Raw genomic sequence first — 6453 nt, 5'->3', positions numbered from 1 at the left:
TTTTTTTTAAATCCCGGACGAGCCCCCAAAATGTTACGCTCGTGCGGGGAAATAAAACGAAACAACGTTAACAAGAAAACAACTTCAACTATATTTACTATTTACAAGGGAACACACGTAACTCGCAGACTTAAGCTCTCTCTTTCGTTAAAGACCGTCGCGCACGTCACGACGACTCAACGGCCCCAAAGAGAATCTTTCTAACCCCGTTGTTTATTAGTCAACGCTGATCATCTATTGTTTACGACTCGTTGCTAAGAGAATCTGCTGTATGTTCAGGGCGCTAAAGGCGCGGGCATCAAGACACGGGCGTAACAGTATTATGAACTCTTGAAGCCCGACGAAACCGTTAATACACAACGCTATCGCCAACAAATGATTAATTTAATCCACGCATTAATCGAAAGACGACCGGAATGGGCCAGAAGACATGGCAAAGTGATTTTGTTGCGACAATGCGCCGTCTCGCATAGCAAAACCAGTGAAAGACACCTTGAAATCGCTTGGATGGGACATTCTTCCGCACCCGCCGTACTCCCCAGACCTGGCGTCATCTGACTATCACCTCTTCGCATCAATGGGGCACGCGCTCGCAGAACAGCACTTCAGCAATTTCAAGGAAGTTGGAAAATGGCTCGACGAATGGTTTGCCGCAAAAGACAAGCAGTTTTTCTGGCATGGTATTCATAAATTACCTGAAAGATGGACGAAATGTGTAGAAACCGATGGCCAATATTTTGAATTAAAAAAAAATTAATTTCCCTTGAAAATTACGTGTTTTTTTTTTTTTACCAAAAAACCGGAAAAAACTTATGCATACACCTGGTAGACAAGCAAAAAGTATATGGTTAATGGAAATGGAACGAGATATACTCTTCAGCAACATGGATTTTGGATCCTGTATTTCCAGTGTCTTCGTCATCTGATTCGAATGACATTCCGTGCGACTTCTTGCGTCGCAAAATCCGCTTGTCGCGCGTCTTCTTCTCAGCCGAGAGAGCCGCTCGGAAATGCTCGCTCCAGCGTAAATTTTAGCGTTCCACCTTTACATGCGATTTCGCGTAACGCCGGACGAGCGGAATCCCGGCGGGATCGGTCATCTCGAGTTCACGCGAACTGATGACGGACCGTTGACAGCGAGAATTAATCCGATTCTTCTTTTTCCCATCGATACTCGCGTCACGGAACGAACGGTATGTGAAAAAAAAATACGTCGCGAATCAACCATGCGGAAAATTTGAGAAAAAATTTTCACTTCTACGCTGTATTCTGCGCGCGCGCGCAGCAATATCGATTTTCCCGAAATTCCCGTGAGTTGCAAATTTTCACGTGGCCCTGCGCGCGAAATACGAGCCTGTCGCCGCGAATCGATCGATTGCGGCACGCGCATAGATCGTTTCAAAATAATACCAAAATCACGTATATTTTAGATATATCGACCAATGTAATCAGTCATTAACGAATTAATAACGAGCTAGAAAATTTAATTTAGCCTTTATTATTAGCTACGCGACTAGCTTTCGACTCAGGCCGGTTAGTTACGTTTCTACTCGGGTCCCCCGGGCGATAGAAAATTCAGTTACACCGACCGGAGTTGTTTTTACCGTGCGGTCGTCGATTCGCAATAATTGCATCGTGCGTGTCCGAATTATTGACGCACCGTTCCCGCACATTTATCATCTACGGCTGCACGTTAATTCTCGGTCGGTGCGCGCGCGGTTAGTCCGCTAGAGTTCTTGCGTTTTCACGCAAAGGTGGCCCCGGGTGTTTGAGAAATCGCGACAAATGATCGCCGGCGGAATTTTTGCGGGGCCCGAAGAACGTCGCCGCTCACCGGGACTCGCGAGAGGAAGCGCCCGTCGCTTTATTATATCGACATGGGGAGGGGGGAGGGGTAGTAAATTTCCAGCGACAGCCGAGTACGCCTCTTTCCAGAACTTCGCGCGCTATTTCCGCTTCTCTAAAGATATCTGCTCGCGTTTGAAGCGGCAGACGAAGTTCCAGCGCCGATGCGGAGTTGCCCTGGAAAGTCGTTCCGGACAACAACGCGAACGCGCCTCGCTCGTGTATTTCTGCATGCACCGTGTATGAATGTATGTGTGTGTGTGTGAGTTTATGTGTCGCAATGCGCGATTTACGTGATTTAACTCGTCACCCTGACTAAGATATTTAACTTTCCTGCAACCTCTCTCTCTCTCTCACCCTCTCGCCCTGTCGCGTGTTGTACGTTGACCCGGGCAAACTTCCCAGTCGCGGACTCGTAATTGTAGGACGCAATGTGCGATGCAATGTGCTATGCAAGTCGCACCAAAGGTGCGACGCAGCTTGCGAACTGCTTCTTTCCGCTCCCGATTGGAGTGAGTTAATTAATCTGATTAAAGGACTCGTGCCTAACGAGGGGCTACTCGAGTACGATATAATTCGTCATTTTTCCTAACGAGATGAAACGCGAAATTATATTTATATATACGTATATATTTCATCTATATATATTTTTTTTTTTCCGAGCTTACGTAAGTTACAACACCACAAGACTTTGACTTCTCTACTACGCGTACATCTATTGACCGTTTATCTACTTTATCTCGACATCGCGTCTCATTCGAGTGCGTAAATCAACTTATCATTCATTTCGTCGATAAAATATAATCTCACTATAAGTACATAATTGTAAATTTTTATCGTATATCAGAGTTAAATATTGAGGTGGACGCGAATATCTTCGCGAAGCAAGTGAATGTTCACGGGTGGTTGCGGAAGGAAAGCGGAGAACAATTCGTACGAACGCGAACGGTCGAACACCTCGCCGTAGAAACTTTGCAACCGCCGGAAACATTTCGCGGTGGCATCATGAGAGACCGAAATGAGAGGCGATTTGCTCTCCAGCCGCCCGCATCTTCGGCAGGCAATAACTTCATAGTTGCTCCTGCCTCCGGCGCGCAGTCGTAAACCGGGAGTCAACATCTCGCGCGACTGTCGCTCCAAATGCGACGACTGCGGACTCTGTTAGACGTCGTTTCAGTATGACAGCTTAAGTTATCTGCTGGGCCACCGCTATGAAACTCTCCACAGAGAGACGCACATACGCGCTTTATTATCGCGGGGATCATAAGCTCGACCTCGAGATAACATCGATTAACCGTTATCGCGCCAACTATCGTTATATTTCCCGGTGAGTCATCCCGAGTCGAAATTTTAGTTAAACCTTCTTTGTTTACACGCAGAACCACCTGCAAAAGCAAAACTGTTGTATTAAATTTCACACATTAACACACCCTTCGTGTGACTTGAACGTCGAAACGTGTCTCGAGCTTGACCGTGCATCGAATGATCGATCAGACGACCTCCCGGATATCAGCATGGCGATGAAGAGACTTCAGCCTCTTTTCATCCCCGAACTCTGAACTCTGCTTTTACCGCTGTTCTCAGCCATTTCTCGAAATCGCTTTATTTATGCAACAATCGAGTAATTACCGTGTCCGTGATTATACGCGTGCGGATCTTCTTAACCTTTGAGACAGAGAGACCGTCTGGCCTTCGCAAAGAATCGAGGATCAAGGGACGTAATTGAATCTCATATATGCCGTTTCAGCCGGGCTATTTGCACGGCTGAATAAATGCGCTTTTGCCCCGGGGAGCCCCGCGCGCGGCCAGGCTCTCGTGATTGTGTTTAAAGCCGTTGCGTCTCCGCGTAATTAAAGCTGCCTTATCCGAAGCGAAGGAAAAATGAATGGATGCTCACCATTGCCGCGGATTGCCCTTGCAATTACCCGGCCAGCGACGCACAAAGTCGGAAAGTTTCTCCGCACGGGATAAAAATTAAGTATCAATTCAGGACTTATATATTCTAATAGACGCAATCATTGTTTCATGTACAAGCAAGAATGTATTATCTTCTTACGAAAATTAATGTTCTTGAATTTCAATGGAAGATTACGATAGTCCACTGCGGATCACAGTATGATTATTCTGAAAATAATAGATCTTTTTGTAACGTTTAAAATAATTATGTGGAAAAGATGAATGCGTTATTTTGAACAGCTCTATATTTGAATCAAATGTGTGGTAATCTTTTTCCAACGATCTTTTCACTTCAACTATTTTCCCTCGTAATTGCGACCGTCGACGAGCGCGATCGGGCCCGACGGGACGAACGAAATGAATTTTACGCGGTGTTTATTATATATTTAAAAAACGAAACGATGACGACGGCGGGGGCGCACATCGTCGAATATCTGTGACGCACGACAAATGTATCCCCACCGAAATTAATGTCATGTCATCGTTCTGAATTCACAAACCGAATCGCGTATGTTACCCACAGCGGCGGGGCCAGATTCGAGTAAACAATTGGACGAAAACTCGGTTAACCGTTTTCGGGATCAGGCAAACGAACGCACGCGTAAACAACAAACGCGAGGTCGCGTTTAATTTCATTTCATACACGGCACGGTTAAACGTCGACGATTCTCCGTTCCTCTTTTTCTCCTCTTTTATTCCGCGAGCCGTGTCGAAACGTCGAAGCGAAACCTCAACGACGCGGTGACACATCGAGGTCGAAACAATCCTTCGTTTTTATCCGTACCCGATATTCTCTGCGTATATTAGCGTAACAATTTCTCGATGACGCTAAAGAGGATCGCATTTTGAATTTTCTATCGTTGAAAACTTTTCTCTCAGCGGAGAAGAAAATTTTAGAAATTTTATAATTTTTTCATGGAAAAATATTAAAATACATTTTCTGCGGGATTAAGGGTATGTTTCTTTCTTTCTTTCTTTCTCTCTCTCTCTCTATGAGTTATCACAGTTATATTAAAACACTTCTCCAATTGTTAAGTAAATTTATCATGTTACGTTAAATATACGTCTACATTTGATGAAATTAACGATTAGAAACGACTCACATTCCATTACTTTAATTCGGAGGTTAGAAAATATACAAAATATATCCACACTTTCGGGAATTACCGGGTATTATGCGACGGAAACACCCGGCAGTGTTCTGTTGCAGAAAGAGACAGCACTACACCCCCCTTACCGCGCATTTGTCACCGTGTATCCGTCTTATATCTACCGTCCCTAGATTCTTAGTTCCATGGCGCGAACTGCTGTCGGGCCGGAGGAGGATAGACGGACAGGCGGGGGAGAGGGATTATCGTGAGAGATGCAGTCTCTCGATTTATCGGACGGTGGTTCGTCAGGCGACCACCGACTCGAAGACCCGACCGTCGTTTTCCTCGGCCGGGATATATACATATTTCCCTTTTATTTCCATCGAAACGGCTCCTACGGCCGTACAATATACAAACCCGCCGACTTGGCGGACTGCCATTCAATTCGCGGAAAATCGGCGTGAAAGCATGTACATTTCCGCGCGAGCGAGAGCTGAAAGAGAGAAAGAAAGAGAGAGAGGGGAGACTGTTCCCGCACGTAATACACGGTTCACCAAAAATTTAAACCCCATCCAGCGGCCGCACGCCGAAGCGAGAGAAGCACCTGCGAACGATCGCGGCTGATTAACAAGTGATATCTCTCTTTCTCTCTCTCTCTCTCTCTCTTTCGCCGTCGTAGAAAGACCCGCCAGCTGAGCGCGTGATGACGCGCTCTCGCGCGAGAATTTAGATTCGTTTCTGACTCTGTCGGGAAATTGGCAATAATTGCGAATCACCGGTGCCGTTTCTAACGCGAGCGCTTAGAACGATAAACTGCAAAGAGAGGAATGTGAGTGAGTGGGTGAGTGAATAGCGTTTTATTATCGTCGTAGAACGCATCGTCTCGGGCAATAATTAGAAAAATTAATCGACTGATTATGTACGTAGATAAAAGCGCTAGATTCAAGTAAATAAGTGCTCTAATATTCTTCGGAAGGCTTTTACTTGGATCAAGTAACGTTTACTTCACCCACGTGAAATATCTTTTAAGTGAATTATCCAAGTGAATTATCCAGTAAATATATTTACTTGATCCAAGTGAAAATTTGTTAAAGAGTATTGGAGTAATTATTGAATCTAACATTTGTTTCTCCATGTAGCGCAATACAAATATCGTGTTTGGAGGACTCGTCTCGTTTAGTTCAAGCGGCAGATAAAAACGCAAATTAGCCTTTGGAATTCGGAACGTTTCGGAGTTAAACGATGACGTGATACCTCGGACTGTCGTTACGTGAATCAATGAAAACAAACAAGTTTTTCCGAAAATCGAAAGCGGTACACTTCGAAGAGAGGGAGAAACGAGTAAACGGAGAAATCGAATAAGCGCAGGAGCGATTCCGCACATCGTCGAAATCGTCGAAGACGATCGATTTCCCCTCGTTTCGCTTTTTCGCGAAGCCACTCCTTAACGAAGTTCGAGATATTACTGCGGCTGCTGCGATGCTTTATCGCGCGGTACAAACTCGATCGCGTATTATCAGGATTACGGGAGGGGGGGGGGAAGTAATGCAATTTCTCGCTG

The 6453-nt window shown here is 45.4% G+C and overlaps 1 protein-coding gene across 10 annotated transcripts in view; it reads left to right on the top strand.

Annotated features, from left to right (window-relative positions):
• LOC106746934 overlaps window positions 1–6453 on the top strand; it is a 163836-nt gene that overhangs the window by 106225 nt on the left and 51158 nt on the right. The gene's annotated exons all lie outside the window — the stretch shown is intronic.

The sequence above is a fragment of the Dinoponera quadriceps genome, unplaced genomic scaffold (genome assembly GCF_001313825.1).
Source record: "Dinoponera quadriceps isolate SergipeBrazil2010 unplaced genomic scaffold, ASM131382v1 scaffold1846, whole genome shotgun sequence".
NCBI lineage: Eukaryota > Metazoa > Arthropoda > Insecta > Hymenoptera > Formicidae > Dinoponera > Dinoponera quadriceps.
This window is presented reverse-complemented; position numbering and strand designations above follow the sequence as displayed.